The sequence below is a fragment of the Bombina bombina genome, chromosome 6 (genome assembly GCF_027579735.1).
Source record: "Bombina bombina isolate aBomBom1 chromosome 6, aBomBom1.pri, whole genome shotgun sequence".
In the NCBI taxonomy this organism is placed as follows: domain Eukaryota; kingdom Metazoa; phylum Chordata; class Amphibia; order Anura; family Bombinatoridae; genus Bombina; species Bombina bombina.
Window position 1 is genome coordinate 581366547 of NC_069504.1, and position 19252 is coordinate 581385798.

At 35.0% G+C, this 19252-nt stretch overlaps 1 protein-coding gene across 1 annotated transcript in view; it reads right to left on the minus strand.

Moving 5' to 3' along the window:
• The window catches only part of APBA2 (amyloid beta precursor protein binding family A member 2), an 821823-nt gene that overhangs the window by 626008 nt on the left and 176563 nt on the right, over positions 1–19252 (minus strand). The window contains exon 2 of the mRNA XM_053717552.1: positions 7026–7095. The gene's annotated coding sequence lies outside the window, so the exon portion shown is untranslated. The remainder of the gene's footprint in view (positions 1–7025; positions 7096–19252) is intronic.

The window sequence follows — 19252 nt, forward strand, 5'->3', positions numbered from 1 at the left end:
GTTAGGACTTGTTCACATCGTCAGACAATCTTTATTGTTATTGGATAAATGTTCTCTTATGAATAACAAAACGGCACCTTTCAGTGATAAAGTAATTGCGTGTAGAAAGATAGTAAGCTTAATGAATCACAACTTGTACTGATATAAAATGCATTTAGACTGTAAGCTATTTCTGTTGAAGTGTGACACATTTAAAAGATAACTGTTGATGGCATAATCGATTGTAATTTATATCTTGCAACAGTCACACAGCAACAAAAAGGATAGACTGATGTAAACCGACTCAACACACCTGTTCAGGGGCATGCTGTGGGAAAGGTAGACAGGACTAAGAACCATATATATATATCAATGCTTTTAGTGCTAGGCTATCACAGCTTGTTTTACACTGGTTTTCTTATATGCTCTTGAGAAAGACTATATAATAGCTGAAACGTAGAGCTTTTTAATTCTGTTTTTAAATAAACCCCTTTTGTGCTGTATCATGCGGATGTCCTGCTGATGATTTTAAAAATGAATGCGTATTTTCATCTGAATCCTGTGAGTATATCGTAATTGCGCCTCCAGGTGTTTTGAAGTTACTGAACTATTGTAGACCTTTATCTCTTGGAGGTAGAAACGATTGGAAGAATTGGAAAAGCAGGATTTGTTTACAGCTTGATCTCTCGAGTGACACAGCGCAGCCAATCTTGCAACAAATATTCTACTATACGGTGAAGGAGAACTGGGGCTGGCAGCGATCACCTAAAGGGAAGTGTGCTAACACTTGTTTATACATTATATACTATTTTCTTATAAGGACCTTTTTTTGTCACAATTATCTCATCCTAAACTTTAACACATCTAAGAAGAAAAACATTTTAGACCAAATAAGTTTCCTTCTTCGATTATATCAGTGAAAATACCAGATTTTCATATAGTGACTAATGTGAAAACAACATAAAGCTGGGAACAAACCACCTGATCTGTATAATTTATTAGGTAATCCCTGCTGTGATAGGGTATGCACTTGGAGCAACATAGAATGTATTAATTACCTAAAGAATAGCTGAATAAACAGCTTTATGTAAAAGATATCATTTCAATATTGATGTTTAAATCTACAAAGAAATATAATGTATACTTAATACACTGTAATGCAGAAAGTACAGTAATGCTGGAAAGATATGCTAAAAAACAAGGTGGGGCATGTATAGGGGATTGCTTACATATACAGAGGAAAGAAATAAATATAATCTAATGGAATGGTGGCCTCTTACACTGCACTGGCAGTTGATTACTCGGCCAATCCAGCACAGCAGAGAATACTGAACCAGGTTAGCCTCCCTCCAGAGTAGCTTCTAAGCACTATGGCAAGAAACTACGTAACCTATGTACAGATGTAGGTAATTCCTTGATGGATAAATAAAGTGTCATCGCACCATAAACAGAGCACCAACGTCTGTTTTACCTTTTAGCTTCTTCTGGGCTGTGCATTGAAGGAACTATTTTTTCTAGTTTTACAGACAAACAGGATCCAGAAGAGTGGTAATTTTAGTATAGTTAAATTTGTTGCACTTGAATCCTAATTGGCTTCCTGTGGTTTTTCTGATAAAGGGTATTTAGGTAAGAGTGCTATATGTGATCTTGTTATTTTCTCTTTGTTTATTTTTATTATTACTAATTCAGATCAAAGCACTGGAATCTTATACTTATTACCTACCCTAAATGTTCTCTTTTCTTTAACATTTATTTATAGTATTTTAATCAAGGTTTAATTAATATGCCTATAAATCAGTACACTATTTTAAAATAATCTGTAGATCAAATGTTCAAGAACTCTTTAGCCTAGTCAGTGTAGCATCCTACCTACATATTTTAAACCATAACTAAAGTTTACAGAATAAATACAAGCTATTTGATATGCAATGAATAGATACCTTAATGCAAAATTATGAGAAATTGATCAGCAAGTTTTTGTGAGAAATAAATCATATCAGACATATAATTAGATTATATGAGGAAGTAAGTATACAGGGAGTGCAGAATTATTAGGCAAGTTGTATTTTTGAGGATTAATTTTATTATTGAACAACAACCATGTTCTCAATGAACCCAAAAAACTCATTAATATCAAAGCTGAATAGTTTTGGAAGTAGTTTTTAGTTTGTTTTTAGTTATAGCTATTTTAGGGGGATATCTGTGTGTGCAGGTGACTATTACTGTGCATAATTATTAGGCAACTTAACAAAAAACAAATATATACCCATTTCAATTATTTATTTTTACCAGTGAAACCAATATAACATCTCAACATTCACAAATATACATTTCTGACATTCAAAAACAAAACAAAAACAAATCAGTGACCAATATAGCCACCTTTCTTTGCAAGGACACTCAAAAGCCTGCCATCCATGGATTCTGTCAGTGTTTTGATCTGTTCACCATCAACATTGCGTGCAGCAGCAACCACAGCCTCCCAGACACTGTTCAGAGAGGTGTACTGTTTTCACTCCTTGTAAATCTCACATTTGATGATGGACCACAGGTTCTCAATGGGGTTCAGATCAGGTGAACAAGGAGGCCATGTCATTAGATTTTCTTCTTTTATACCCTTTCTTGCCAGCCACGCTGTGGAGTACTTGGACGCGTGTGATGGAGCATTGTCCTGCATGAAAATCATGTTTTTCTTGAAGGATGCAGACTTCTTCCTGTACCACTGCTTGAAGAAGGTGTCTTCCAGAAACTGGCAGTAGGACTGGGAGTTGAGCTTGACTCCATCCTCAACCCGAAAAGGCCCCACAAGCTCATCTTTGATTATACCAGCCCAAACCAGTACTCCACCTCCACCTTGCTGGCGTCTGAGTCGGACTGGAGCTCTCTGCCCTTTACCAATCCAGCCATGGGCCCATCCATCTGGCCCATCAAGACTCACTCTCATTTCATCAGTCCATAAAACCTTAGAAAAATCAGTCTTGAGATATTTCTTGGCCCAGTCTTGACGTTTCAGCTTGTGTGTCTTGTTCAGTGGTGGTCGTCTTTCAGCCTTTCTTACCTTGGCCATGTCTCTGAGTATTGCACACCTTGTGCTTTTGGGCACTCCAGTGATGTTGCAGCTCTGAAATATGGCCAAACTGGTGGCAAGTGGCATCTTGGCAGCTGCACGCTTGACTTTTCTTAGTTCATGGGCAGTTATTTTGTGCCTTGGTTTTTCCACACGCTTCTTGCGACCCTGTTGACTATTTTGAATGAAACGCTTGATTGTTCGATGATCACGCTTCAGAAGCTTTGCAATTTTAAGAGTGCTGCATCCCTCTGCAAGATATCTCACTATTTTTTACTTTTCTGAGCCTGTCAAGTCCTTCTTTTGACCCATTTTGCCAAAGGAAAGGAAGTTGCCTAATAATTATGCACACCTGATATAGGGTGTTGATGTCATTAGACCACACCCCTTCTCATTACAGAGATGCACATCACCTAATATGCTTAATTGGTAGTAGGCTTTCAAGCCTATACAGCTTGGAGTAAGACAACATGCATAAAGAGGATGATGTGGTCAAAATACTCATTTGCCTAATAATTCTGCACTCCCTGTATATTACACACACACTGTATATTAAAAAATAATATATATATGTATCCCCTGACCACCAGACCACTCTCTCATTGGCTAAGTAATGGCTATGCATTATGGGACTTGTAGTTAGTTCCTAGCCTTGGGAGCTCCCACTGCTGCCTGCCCATAGAAATGGCCCAACCGCACACTGAAAATTGTGCTATTAGCAAAGGTATAGTCTCTGTTATGGGCGGAGCAGCAGGCACATAGAAAAAATGTGCAAAGGGATATAGCAGGCTATACCTCTCTACCGCACGTGCGGTAGAGAGGTATAGAGGTATATAAAAGGATTTATTTTTTATTAAACTGGACAGTAGACTGGAACCTTCTTTGGCAGAATAAATATAATTTTTCCAATAGGGGGGCTATTGGAGAAATTATATTTATTCAGCCAAAAAATTATTTTCTTTCTTTTTTTCTTTTTTTTCCCAGGAGGCTCACGTGCGGTTGTGATCATATGGAGGAGCCTCCACTGTATACATATATATTTATGTGTTAATATGTGTATATTAACACATAAATATATATGTATACAAGCATATACATATATATTTACAGGGAACACACAGTTCCCATAGACCGCAATGTAAAGGCACTTTTCAGTGCTGTTTTTTTTTCCCACTTCTAAGCAGCGAGAAGTGGTCTTTGGATTTTGCTGTAAGTAGGTAGTTGGTAACCTTAACAATTGCTGTCTCTGTGTAGTGATGTGGATGAAATCCAGATTGCAGAGGGTCATGGAGGGAGTTTAGTCTAATGAAATGGGAAAGACATGCATAGCTTTTCAAGAAACTTTGAAGCAAGAGGGAGTAGGGAAATAGGGTGGAAGTTGGATGGGGAGGTTGGATCGAGGGAAGGTTTTTTTGAGAATAGGTGTGACCAGTGCGTGTTTTAGAGATGAGGGAAATATACCAGTGCTGAGGGAGAGGTTGAAGATGTAGATGTGTCTGAGTATAGGGGTAAGGGTAGAAGAGAGGGAGGGGAGTAGCTGTGAGCGGATGGTGTCGAGGGGACAGGTGGGAGGACAGTATAAGGGCAGAAACTTCTTCCTCTGTAACAGGGGCAAAAGAGCTAAATTTATGGCTATTTGGGTAAATTTATCTTGTGTAAATCAATTTTCCCCACATTTTATTCTTCACAACTCCAGTGTTCCTTGATGCAATTTCCACAAAAGTTTATTCAAAATAAGCTGTTCTTTCTCAGAAGTGATGTATGGACAAAGTGATGTTTTAAAGTAACAATTTTAGTATGTTGGGAGGTGGTGTTTTTGTGTAGTTTTGAAGCGGAATTGTGCTTTCATATTTTACTTTAAATGGGGCCTTAATATGTTTCTTTGGTGCTCTTTTAGGGCATGAATAATAGTTACAAAGGTTCTTTGGTATGGCTAAACAAGTACTAGAGTAAAACAGACAGACAAGTGGAGCTAGATTACAAGTGAAGCACAAAAAAATATTAGCACTATTGTATAAACATTGCTTGATCACAATCAATACAGCTTTTATTTTTGTACTTATATTACAAGTCTAAAGCTATTTGTTATGGCTCGAGCAATATTCTAGAGTGCGCTAACATCTGCATGTTGATAGTATAGGTGCATTAAATCCCTCACATACATTTCTATGGGGGCATGCAGTGAAATTCTTGTTGGATATCACTTGAGTGCAACAAGTCCACTCAAGTAGTGAAGTTATTCATTTAGTTCTGTGCTATTCTATTTTAATGAAACATAAACATAAAACACTTCACACTTAAAAACACATACACCTTTGACCCTTTTTCCAGTACTGAACCTTGTTGTAAACTAACACAAATCCTTTTTGTCTCATTAACAAACCTTTGTTCCCTGCATGTTAAGTCCAAATATAACTTAAAGGGACAGTCTACACCAGAATTGTTATTGTTTTAAAATATAGATAATCCCTTTATTACCCATTCCCCTGTTTTGCATAACCAACACAGTTATATTAATATACTTTTAACCTCTGTGATTATCTTGTATCTAAGCCTCTGCAAACTGCCCCTTTGTTTCAGTTCTTTTGACAGACTTGCAGTTTAGCCAATCAGTGCCTGCTCCCAGATAACTTCATGTGCATGAGCACAGTGTTATCTATATGAAAAACATGAACAAACACCCTCTAGTGGTGAAAAACTGTTAAAATGCATTCTGAAAAGAGGTGGCCTTCAAGGTCTAAGAAATTAGCATAGCAACCTCCTAGGTTAAGCTTTCAACTAAGAATACCAAGAGAACAAAGCAAATTTGGTGATAAAAGTAAATTGGAAAATTGTTTAAAATTACATGCCCTATCTGAATCATGAAAGCTTATTTTGGACTAGACTGTCCCTTTAAATTAAAATTTTCATGTTTTAATTATGTTATGCAAGCGATGATCATTTACTTCAGGTCTCAAAAAGCACTAGATTTTACAGCAGTATTTTGAATTGCACTCGAGTGCAACTCTTAACTCATATGAGAGCAATGAAAGCACTAATAGCAAACTCCATTTAAAAGAATAGGGGGCACTCAAAATGATAAAAAGCTTTGGTTAAAATAGTTAACATTCCACTTGTAATACTAGAGTGCGCATTATTCTTTACGCAAGACATAACACAAGATAATGCCCAAAGCAATATAGATTGCAGTCTACTTGTAATCTAGCCCTTTATTTGGCTGTGCTGACCCAATTTGACAAGGGAATATCAATCCTTGAAACCACATTATGGGGTCAATTTATTAATGTGCAAGCGGACATGATACAATGTAGCGTATCATGTCTGCTGCACATCGATAAATGCACCAGCAGTTCTTGTGAACTGCTGGTGCAATGCCGCCCCCTGCATATTCGCATCCAATCGGCCGCTAGCAGGGTGTGTAAATCAACCCGAACGTATTCGATCAGGTTGATTTCTGTCCGCCGCCTCAGAGCAGGAGGACAGGTTATGGAGCAGCGGTCTTTAGACCGCTGCTTCTTAACTTCTGTTTCCGGCGAGCCGTATGGAGCTTGATAAATTGACCCCATTGTGTAGTCTAAAAGGTGTATATAAAGTTATATTGCTTTAGAATAATAATGGTGCTATTTTAATAGTAGAGTTCTGTAGATTCCTTAATATTGGTAGTTTGGAGCATGGAATGTGCATTCAGTGTAGATCCATAATTTTAAATTTAACTAATATGTTTGCTGTGTATTTTTTTTCTAGTTTGAGTAGTTTTCCCCATTTTACAATAATAATATCTAAAAAAATATAAGTGAATTTGGAAAATTGTGTGCTCTTTCTGAATAATGAAAGTGTAATTTTGACTTCAGTGTCCATTTAATGAATATAGATTACTGCACGTGTTAAAGAACAATACATCTGTGATGATTAAAGTATGTTAATAAACCCACTCCAAAACAAAATGATCCCTTTTAGTAAAATAATAAAATGGTGTCACCTGTTAAGAGTTTTCAAACACCCTCCCATGCATTCCAGGGTGTTTAGATCAGGTAGGTTTCTTCTTTGACCTAAAGAGAAATTGAAGACAATATAACTGTATTTATAACTATTTATTAAAATCAAACAAAAACAAACAAACAGAACAAAAATGCAGAAAAAAATAAACATTTTGGTTTAGCATCTGATTCAAAGGGATACTAAACCCAAATTGTTTCTTTAATGATTCAGATAGAACATGCAATTTTAAGCAACTTTCTTATTTACTTCTATCATTTTTTCTTCGTTCTCTTGCTATCTTTATTTAAAAAGCAGGAATTTAAAGCTTAGGAGCCACGCCATGTTAGGGTCAGCACAACCAGGTTCTCAACCAAAAATGGGCCAACTCAAGCTGGAATAGGTATACGTCGGTATTCTCCTAAAACTTTGGGGCTTGGTTAGGAGTCTGAAAATCAGAGCAATGTTATTTAAAAATAAGCAAAACTATCTATTTAAAAAAGCAAACAAATTTTATGGGCTATATAAATAGATCATCTACAAAACATTTATGCAAATAAACATCTAGTGTATAATGTCCCTTTTAAGCTTTACATTCCTGCTTTTTAAATAAAGATAGCAAGAGAACAAAGAAAAAATGATAATAGAAGTAAATTTTGAAAGTTGCTTAAAATCACATGTTCTATCTGAATCATGAAAGAAAAAAAATAGTTTTAGTATCCCTTTAACTAATGGATCTGAAGAAGTGGCCAGATACCGTATATACTGTATCTGTCTGTCTGTCTGTCTTTCTGTTCTGCCTGTAGTCTGTCTGCTGTCTGTCTGATTATCTGTTGTCTAAAGAGGTAGAGAGATATTTTACTAATATACATTACAATGTTTATTTCTTTTTGCATTTATCGGTTAAAAATACTTTTATCATTTATATATTGCAAGTGTTTTTTCCTCGTTTGTTCTTGCCATGAATGGCCTGATTTCAACATAATGATCGTTAATCATTTTTTGTGCTCTATATTCCTTAAAGGGACAGTAAGGTAAAAACTAAAGTAAATGGATTGGATAGAGTACAATATTTTAAACAACTTTCCAATTTACTTTAATTATCAATTTTGCTTAGTTATCTGGGTATCATTTGTTAAAGAGTTATCCCAGGTGAGCTCAACAGCAGTGTTTGCAACATAGTTTATAGCAATGTTATACATAGTTACAAAAACTGCTGCCATAGACTGCTGAAGACATGTGCACGCTCCTAAGCTCCTATCAGCCTACCTAGGTTTACTCTAAACAAAGGATATCAAGAGAACAAAACAAATTTGATAAAATAAGTAAATTGGAAAGCTGTCTAAAACTGCATGTTCTATCTCAATCTCCAATTTTTAATTTTGACTACATCTTACTAAATGCAACACTGGATCATTCGCAGAAATGCAATACAAGGCCTGTAGATAATTACTGATGCAAATATGCAGAATGTTTGTAAACTCTTTAAATCCAACATGCAACAACCTTTCTAATCATTCATTAGGGTCAATTTATGAAATAGGGAAAATATAACTCCACAGAATTAAACCAGTTACTCTCAAACCCAATGTGATGCAGGGTTATTATTCACAGCAATTTGATTTTGCTATATTTCAGCTGTACGACACTCCAAAATATAATTTCACAAACAAATATATTTGGAAGTAAAACAACACCCCAAATAGCACTTTTCATTCAGCTCCCAAGTAGCTGCAAATGCCGCCAGAGGCACAGCTGTCTGCTAGTATAACAAAAGGATGGAACATGGAATTTGTTCTGTTTGCTGTGAGGATTATGCAGCACAGAATATTGAGGAGATCAATTACAACAATACTGTCTGTAATACATTTACTATGATGTATTTCTGACTCTTGATTTATGGCACTTAAAAATAATCACAGTGTAGTTAGATCTGACATTTGAATTTTATTACAAACGATATAGACAAAAGTATTAAAAGTTTGTGATCATCTGTACATTCGGGTTTTCACACTTCTTAAAATTCATGATTTGTATCATTCAGAGCACGAGATGTTTCAATTCATTACATGCTCATTGTAATTTATATTTAATTTAATAGGAATAAGGTCTGCTATTATTTTTTACACATTTCACCTAGATTTGGATGCTCATGTGATGCGATGCACAAAGTGTATATATTCATTTTGCCAAAATTCTAGTTATTCCCCTTTGTCAGTGTTCAGTCTTTTCACTTTTAGCATCCCACTTGTTTTAGTCAACCACTAAAAGTGGTTGACAATTTTATAAAGTACTTTATCATAACGGAGATTCATTGCTGCAACAATCTTATAAATTGATAGTCAGTATGTCTGAAGCAAGTGATAACATAAAGTCACTGGTTATCAATCACTCCAATGCCAGAACAGTAAGTTAGGAAGTTTATTTAATAGAAAATATAAATTCAGAAAGAAGTAAAGATGACATTATTGGACGTCGCCCTGGAATCAACTGCAAAATCTATTCTAAGATATATGTTGAAAGATGATTGTCATCATAAATAATATCTTCACTATATGTCCTTTGGTTTAATATTCGATGTGAAGGTCAAATGCAAGCTGAATTTATTTTAAGGTAGTTCCCATTACAAGATCTAAATGATATATAAAGTAAAACTGTATGGTTTTACTCTTTTATTTTATCTAGGAAAATGTTTCTCTAAAACAAACATGATATCTGTTAAACCCATATCAGTTAAGCACAAAGAGACTTCAGATGACACCTAACATGGTCTAGACAGACTTATGTCAATGACTTATACCAAAATAAAAGTACATTCATAATTATCACTTTAAAATGTAGTATCTGGTAGGTTAAATGTTCTCACACACACAACACACAAGCAAACAAAACAGAGTGGGGTAGTACAGGCATGTCTTTTGCTTTCAATGGAACATGACTTCTGTCTCACTCTCCTGGATTTTCAAGGACAAGAACAGACTCTAAAAATCACTCAAATTCAAATGTCATTTTTAAAAAGTTCACTTATTTCTCCATTCTTTATTAAATGGACTCCTAACACTAACATAAAAAATGTTAGGGAAGCTCTAATTTAGTAAATAAAGTTGTAACATGATTTATATGAAACAATACATAATCATTAAACTTAATAACCTATACTTTTTATAGTCATCTAAAAAAGATGTATATAGATCCAACAAAGGGCTTCAGTACGAGTGGAGTGCTATTTATCGCTCCCGCTCGTGGGTTAACTGTTTTAGAATTAAGCTTTTTTGTGCATGCCAGGTAACGTGAGCATTACAAGTTGAAAGTAAAATATTTTCGCACAAGTGCTAAAACCCGAACTTAGAATATCACAACCACATTAACATGTTCCCTCTCAGAAGTCAATAGAGCAAGAAAAGTGTGAAAAAAAATAACACCCTACTTGCACGCAAACACAATAACATTTTCTCAAGTGCACTAGCCCGACATGAAAATATTAGTATTTCACATTCCAATGTTCTTCACATAGTAGAATATGTTCTATGTATTCATAAATTTATATTTCAATATATATTATGATTTTTTGAAGAAAAAAAAAATATATATATAGGAATATCTATTTAAAAATACACAGAACACCTTCATTGGAAAGTAAAATATTTACATTAGATACATAGTTAAACACTTTATTAAATATGAATATTGTATAAATATAATTTTTCATATACATATACATATTTAGACATGTATATGTATGTATCTCTAAAGCCATTTGCAGTCCTTTTTTTCTAGAACCTTTGAGCCCTTATAACTTTTTTGTGCAATATTGGTTTTAATAATTTTTTAATAGATAGCGTTTTTATGAGTGTAACTGTACTTTTAAATATATTTTTGATTTTGTTTTGTGACACTTTTTGTTATGTGTAACAGTTAAACAGAGGTCTGAGATCACAATAATCATTCTAGCGTAAATTACAACTTGTAATACGAGCGCTCCTTCCGACGCGTGCAAACAGCAGCGATAAACCCGATAACACTTGCGCAAAACCGCAAGAAAACTAACAATTAAACTTTTTAGAAACAAAATACATTTTGTGAATTTAAAGCCAAAAGAAAATGAATGTTAAAGGGGCGTTAAACACAAAAATAATGCTAAATACAATGATACATTCAAGCAAAAGATTAGTGTGAGAATAACGTGTAGATGTATTGTTTAAAGTTTCATTAGCTGTTTAAATATTGACAAAATAAGTGTAAAGTTTTAGTGTAATTAGGGACAGTTATAAATAGGTCACTCGAGCAGCCAATGGATGTGTGGAATATAACAGTGTTCTGCACGTCCATTTCTAACAGTAACTGAAAAATTCAAAAGTTCAGAATAGAATTAAAGGAAAATGGGACAAACTAAATAATGAGTTTATTTTATATATATATATATATATATTATCATTTTATATTACCCTCTCAAAGTGTGTAATGTCCCATTTAGACTGTCATGCACTGCCTTCTTATAATGAGTATGGGTGTAAAACACTAGAAGAAAACAGGCTAGCAAATAAAAAGAAAAACAAAAGAGAACTGCAATTTCTGCAATTTAAATCTACTTAACACCGACATATGTCATGCACACCTGTATGAAAAATAATCAAATGGTTCAAGTTGTTTAAACTGAGTCTGACATTGTAAGGAAGATTACTTTTGTGTACAACTCATTCTTAGGGACAGATTGCTAATGGTTCTCACACAAACCTAAAAGTAACACACCCCACACGCATATAGCAAATAATATTTGTTTTGTATATTTAAAATGACCTATTGTAGATGCAAGATAGTAAAATATGAGCAAGCCTGTCCCACGAAGGGTCCCAAGCTATTTCCGCAGCTTGGAAAATAGAGCCCCTTAAAGCGACATTGAACGGCAAATTTTTCTTTCATGATTCAGATAGAACATACAATTTTAAACAACTTTCCAATTTACTTCTATTATCATATTTTCTTTGTTTTCTTGTTATCCTTTGTTGAAAAACAGGAATGTAGGCTCAGCACAATATGGCAGCAGTTTTGCAACTCTTATACATTAGCAAGATCACTAGATGGCAGCTCTACATCCTGTCATGTAGTGCTTCAGGCATGTGCACGCTACCTATCTAGATATCTCTTCAGCAAAGAATAACATGAAAATGAAATAAATTTGATAATAGAAGTAAATGGAAAACTTTAAAAAAAAAAATGTGTTCTATATCTGAATAATGAAAGAAAAAAAAAATGGGTTTCATGTCCCTTTAATATTCCTAACACTTGTAGCCCAAATATCAAAGGTTTGTTTGAGCAATGTTATTCTGTTAAATCAGTCTTGACATTCTTGCAATGCTTTAGTCAGAAACAGTTATCAAGGAAAATTGTCTGACCTTTGTCAAGGTGATATGGAAACTTTTTTCCAATGTAAACTATACATCACGCAAGTCAGTCACATTCGCTATGATTGGTGAATGTCAGCATGCAAGACGCATGCTTATTTCTATTGTAGTTTTCATTACAATTTTATGTGCGCATTTGAAAGTGTATTATGATTCACTGAGCTGAAAATAGTATATTGACATTTGATTTTTTTTTGGTACAGGACTTTTTTATGTGAAAAAATGTATCTAGGAAATTAAATAATGCTGGAGCAAATTTGTGTGAAGATGGGACCGATGATCTAAACCTCGCAAGTTCAGACGTGCTTTTTTACACCCTCGCAGGCGCTGCCCTGGTGGAATTATCGTAAAAAAAGGGGCAGTCCCTGCAATTAGCGGGTTTTCTTCTACTGAAAGTAACAGAGCTCCCTGGAAAGGGAAACTTTAGCAGTGAGCAGATGGTGCACTTTAAAAAAAAAATCCTGCAGCCAATATAAATCACATTACGCTGCTTACTGCGTAAAGCATCTTACAATCACCTCTGTTTTTGTACGCATGTGTTTGTCTGTTAGACTTTTAGAGAAAAGCTTTCCACCTTTTAGTTTGTGAGAAAAAACTGTGAGATCTGTAGTGAGAAAATCTTTACAGAAATTACTGGGAGAAGAGAAACAATTTCATATACGAACATGGAATGCCCAGTTCTGCCCCTTTTATGAAAAAACAATTACGCTTTGTATTTTGTTCTTAAAAGTACGAATTTCAAAGTAATTTTTGCACATCCAGTGTACTTAAATTACAAGTTATTCCTGTACAATTTACATACAAATTTTACATTTTTGATCAAATACGATTTTTGGTGATGAATTTTGTTAAAATTTTTAATGTAATTTAACAATACAATTTTTTTCTGCCTATTTTTGTATGAATGATTCAATTATTTGTTTTGTAAGATTGTTAAAATACAAATTTTATTGTGCACTTTTGTAATGCATGCATCTCCTGCCCATATGAAAATGCAGTATAAGCCCCTTAGAGAAAAAATGGCTTTAGATCATTTCACCAGGGAAATAGAAGGACTGGTGAGCATTCTTAAATAATCTCATCAGTCCAGAAACCTTTAGATCATCAGACCCAGTACCATGTATAGAGAATATACTTGTGAGATTAACTCATTGTAATACCATTTACACCCATAAAATGCCAAACAAAATAATTGTGGGTTAAATTGAATTTAATATGAAATATCATGGAAAATAAGGGGCCTTGAATATTGCATTAATATAACAGAAAAATAGTATTTAGAGATTTATAATTATGATATACATCAGTGGTTCCCACAGTGGGTGGTACTGATCCCTAAGGGGCAGAGGAATTAGCAAGGGAGCTCTTATAGGCACAGCAGGTGCAAGGGGCCACTGGGATTACCATATGGGGCACTAGTAGGCAAGGAGCGTAAAAGGATCCTAGTGGGCCCTCCATTATGATGACTGCAATTTGCTATACTTTTCGCCTTAATACCTAAAGCAAAACAAATTTGTAATTGAAGCTTCACAGCTCTTTATTTTCAAGACTTCTCCTTTTAGGATAGTTTGGGATTATCTCTGACTGCAGTGGATTGCAGCCACTTGTACAGCACTGAACGTAAGCACATATTGCTAACATTAACGGAACAGTTCAGAATTACTGCAGGAAACAGCAAAGCCCTGTTTTGCTTGTCTGAGTAGCTTTGCACACTGTCACCAATTGACAGCTCTCCTCCAGTCTTCTGTCACTGGAAATAACATGTGTGACATGCACCGCAACCGCATAACACTGTCAACTAGAATATGCACCGCATAACACTGTCAACTAGAATATGCACCGCATAACACTGTCAACTAGAATATGCACCGCTTAACACTGTCAACTAGAATATGCACCGCGTAACACTGTCAACTAGAATATGCACCGCATAACACTGTCAACTAGAATATGCACCGCATAACACTGTCAACTAGAATATGCACCGCATAACACTGTCAACTAGAATATGCACCGCTTAACACTGTCAACTAGAATATGCACCGCATAACACTGTCAACTAGAATATGCACCGCATAACACTGTCAACTAGAATATGCACCGCATAACACTGTCAACTAGAATATGCACCGCATAACACTGTCAACTAGAATATGCGCCGCATAACACTGTCAACTAGAATATGCGCCGCATAACACTGTCAACTAGAATATGCACCGCATAACACTGTCAACTAGAATATGCACCGCATAACACTGTCAACTAGAATATGCACCGCATAACACTGTCAACTAGAATATGCACCGCATAATACTGTCAACTAGAATATGCACCGCATAACACTGTCAACTAGAATATGCACCGCATAACACTGTCAACTAGAATATGCACCGCATAACACTGTCAACTAGAATATGCACCGCATAACACTGTCAACTAGAATATGCACCGCATAACACTGTCAACTAGAATATGCACCGCATAACACTGTCAACTAGAATATGCACCACATAACACTGTCAACTAGAATATGCACCGAATAACACTGTCAACTAGAATATGCTTTCCATAAAGTTTGTTTGTTCATTGGCACAGTTGTACATTGATACTTTAAGCAGAGATATCAATTCCAGATTTCCAAATGTGGTGACTTCAGATTCCTGCTAAATGATATGAAACCATTAGAAGCTGGTATCACTTCACCAAGCCCATCAAGCACATCCATCACATTAACATTTTTTTGAATAATGAAGTCATTACAAAGGGCCAGATTATGTGTGGCGGGTTAACAGTTATGTACAAGCGATAAAGGGTTTATCGCGGCTGTTTGCGTGCATCGGATTTCCACTCATAATACAAGCTGATCGCTTGAGCGCAATTGAAGTTAAAGTGCGTCAGGTTAGCGCAACCTCTGTGCTCTGGTTTACTGTTTTGTGAAACATAAAGTTGCACAAAACACGTCACAAATACATTACAAAGCACAGTTACACACATAATAACACTGTCTAATAAAACGTATTAAAAAAAAAAAATATTGCACACAAAAGTTATAAAGCCTCAAAGATATGAGGTATCAGGTGTCATATGTATGCAATATTCATATTTAATTAAGGTGTTAACTATCTATTTACTATAAATATTTCACATTCCAATGTTCTGCACATAGCAGAATATGTTCTAAGTATTTATAAATATATATATATATATATATATATATATATATATATACAGTAGGTAAAAATATATATTGTACCAAAATACCATGAGACACAGTATATGTAGAAATATTTATTTATGGATAAATAGAACATTTTCTTCTATGTGAAAAACATTATAATGGGAAATATTCATATTTTCATGTTTGGAAAATGCAATCAGATTTGGTGTGTGTGTTTTTTTTTGCTCCTATGACTTCTATAGGGGAAAAGGTTATCGCACGTCGGGTTAGCCCGCAATCGTAAACAGTTAACTTTCAACTTATAATACAAGCGCAACCCGACGCACGCAAAAAGCTTATTTGTATCGCAGTTAACGCTCAAGCGGGAGTGTTAAATAGCACTTTACTTGTAATCTAGACCTAAATGTGGTATGTAAAACTCTTGTACAGTGACTATTGACTAAAATACTAAAAGATGGTATCACAAGAACAAGATTTATTTTTAATTTTTTAAACAAAAAGTTGCATTTAAAACTTGAACAAATGTCTAATGAATTTGTCTCTTTTAAACTGCATTTTGTTCTTATCTTGGTTAGGGGTTGTGCACTACTATTTGGAATCATACTTTTACTGGGTAGGATAGGGGGCACTGATGTGTTTATGGAGCCAAAGGGGCAGTGGCCCGAAAAACTTTCTGAACCACTGATATACCCTATTGTTTTTAACTTAAATGTTAACTGTTACAATACAGCTAACACCAATAACACAAAGGGCACCACTTACAAAGCAGCAGAGGCTGCTTTAGAGCCTTTACGACTGATGCTTTTTAAACTCTCTTTTTTTACCTATGAGATAAGTTAAAACACTCCAAAATTGTTTGTTCTGTAATTGACAGACCCTGCTCTCGTTTCATTGGTTGTGTGAGAGCTGGGGGTAGTGCTGCATATGAAAACAATGTCCACTGCCCACTAGCTGTAAAGTTAGGAGGACAGGTTCCCTAATTTAAAGGGACACTGAACCCAATTTTTTTCTTTCATGATTCAGATAGAGCATGCAATGTTAAGCAACTTTCTAATTTACTCGTATTATCAATTGTTCTTTGTTCTCTTGCTATCTTTATTTGAAAATCATGAATGTAAATCTTAGCAGCCAGCCCATTTTAGGTTCAGCACCATGGATAGCACTTGCTTATTGGAGGCTTATATTTACCCACCAATAAGCAAGTATAACCCAGGTTCTCAACCAAAAATGGGCGGGCTCCTATGCATCACATTTATGCTTTTTAAATAAAGATAGCAAGAGAACAAAGAAAAATTGACAATAGGAGTAAATTATAAATTTGCTTAAAAGTGCATGCTTTATCTGAATCATGAAAGAAAACATTTCCTTTTAGTGTCCCTTTAACAACAGCTTGGTTCAGGTACATCTTCACAATAAATATTTTTCCTCCTTTGATAACGAATGTATTTAATTCTATGAAATTGTAATAAAATGCATGTAACTATATTATTTCTTTATACAGTATGTGATTCACAACAGAGTATGTACAGACTTTTTCAGACAAACACTAACACCACATGACAAACAAAATAAATACCCTTACAGAATCTCAAACAATTTGCGGCCTTTAGAGAATTGGTCCCTAAGTCATGCTGAAAGCAGAAAAAAATTCAGATGTAAAAATGTATTAGTTGGTGTAAGGTACTTATAGGTCCCCATGTATTTAGAGGCGGGTGAATAGTTTTCCAACTTGAGAAGCTGTCCGCCCGCCTGTTGATCTGCTGCCCCGTATGTATCATCACACACTTTAATTAGTGTATAATGCCTGCCCCTTCATTCGTGCAACCAATCGCGTGAGTGAAGGGACTGTCAATCACGACAGCGAGCAAATTCTCTGTGATTTCTCTACACCACCTCAGAGATGGCAGAGAGTGTAAGAGACCGCTGCTTCTTACATTGTAGGAAGCAGGCTCACATTTGCAAACCTGCTCCACAAGGGCTCCCGAACAGCTTGCTTCGTACATGGAGCCCTTAGTATTTGGATATGTAGTCAGAAAACCTGAAATTAGTCTTTTAAAATGTATTGTATTAATAGCTTTAGAAACACAAAAACATTTTGAATATAAAAAACAAGCAAAAACACTGGACTGGGGTAATAAAAAAACTAAAAAGTGTGCTAAATGAATCACAGAAGCTTACATACATCTGTCTGGGTCATATAAAATCAAATGCATTTTATATATATATATATATATATATATATATATATACATATATATATATATATATAAAATAAGACAAGAGAGAGGATAGGGAATAAAGGGCGCACTGAAAAGGCACTACAAAATGTAACAAGGGAGACTGTTAGGAAACCCCACTGTAAAATGTAATTAGAGTAACTGTTAAGAACCCCACACTATACAGGTACTCCTTCAGATAGATGGAATTTAGAATAAATAGTAAAAGTGAGTACTGTAGCTAATTCTTCTTGTCTAGCAAATATATTTCTAAGGTTAGGTAGTCCTAATGTTTAAATAAATATAGCACATATGCTGGATGAGAGTAGAAAAACGCAAGGAAATCTTTTAACACGCTAGATAGCAAAATATGTCCTGCCTGAACAATTGGTAACATTCAACCTAGTCAATAAGTATTAAAGACCTACAGATAGACAGTGAGATCTAGACACAGTATGATATAGTTAGTTGAATACAACATAAAAAATGTAAAAATTTCAAAAACACATACACATATGCACGATTAGTACAAATAGGTGAATACAGATAGGTGGATATACACATATGCCAAAAGAGACAGAAACAGTGTTAAAAGTCTCTTTCAACTAGAAATATTAGGACCCAAAGAAACCTAAGATTTCCTTGCGTTTTTCTACTCTCATCCAGCATATGTGCTATATTTATTTAAACATTAGGACTACCTAACCTTAGAAATATATTTGCTAGACAAGAAGAATTAGCTACAGTACTCACTTTTACTATTTATTCTAAATTCCATCTATCTGAAGGAGTACCTGTATAGTGTGGGGTTCTTAACAGTTACTCTAATTACATTTTACAGTGGGGTTTCCTAACAGTCTCCCTTGTTACATTTTGTAGTGCCTTTTCAGTGCGCCCTTTATTCTCTTCCTCTCTCTTGTCTTATTTTATTCTATCTCTTATCTGAACTGGGGGTGTGGGGACTCTCCAGTTTAGGTAGATAGACTGGGGCAGCAATACTGTGATTGGGCAATTCTTTATATCTTAGATTCTACACTGCGCCAGACTCACACTCCTTTTTCTATACATATATATATATATATATATATATATATATATATATATACAGTATCTCACAAAAGTGAGTACACCCCTCACATTTTTGTAAATATTTTATTATATCTTTTCATGTAACAACACTGAAAATATGACACTTTGCTACAATGTAAAGTAGTGAGTGTACAGCCTGTATAACAGTGTATATTTGCTGTCCCCTCAAAATAACTCAACACACAGCCATTAATGTTTAAACTGTTGGCAACAAACGTTAGTATACCCCTAAGTGGAAATGTCCAAATTTAGCCCAATTAGCAATTTTCCCTCCCCTGAGTCATGTCACTTGTTAGTGTTACAAGGTCTCAGGTGTGAATGGGGAGCAGGTGTGTTAAATTTGGTG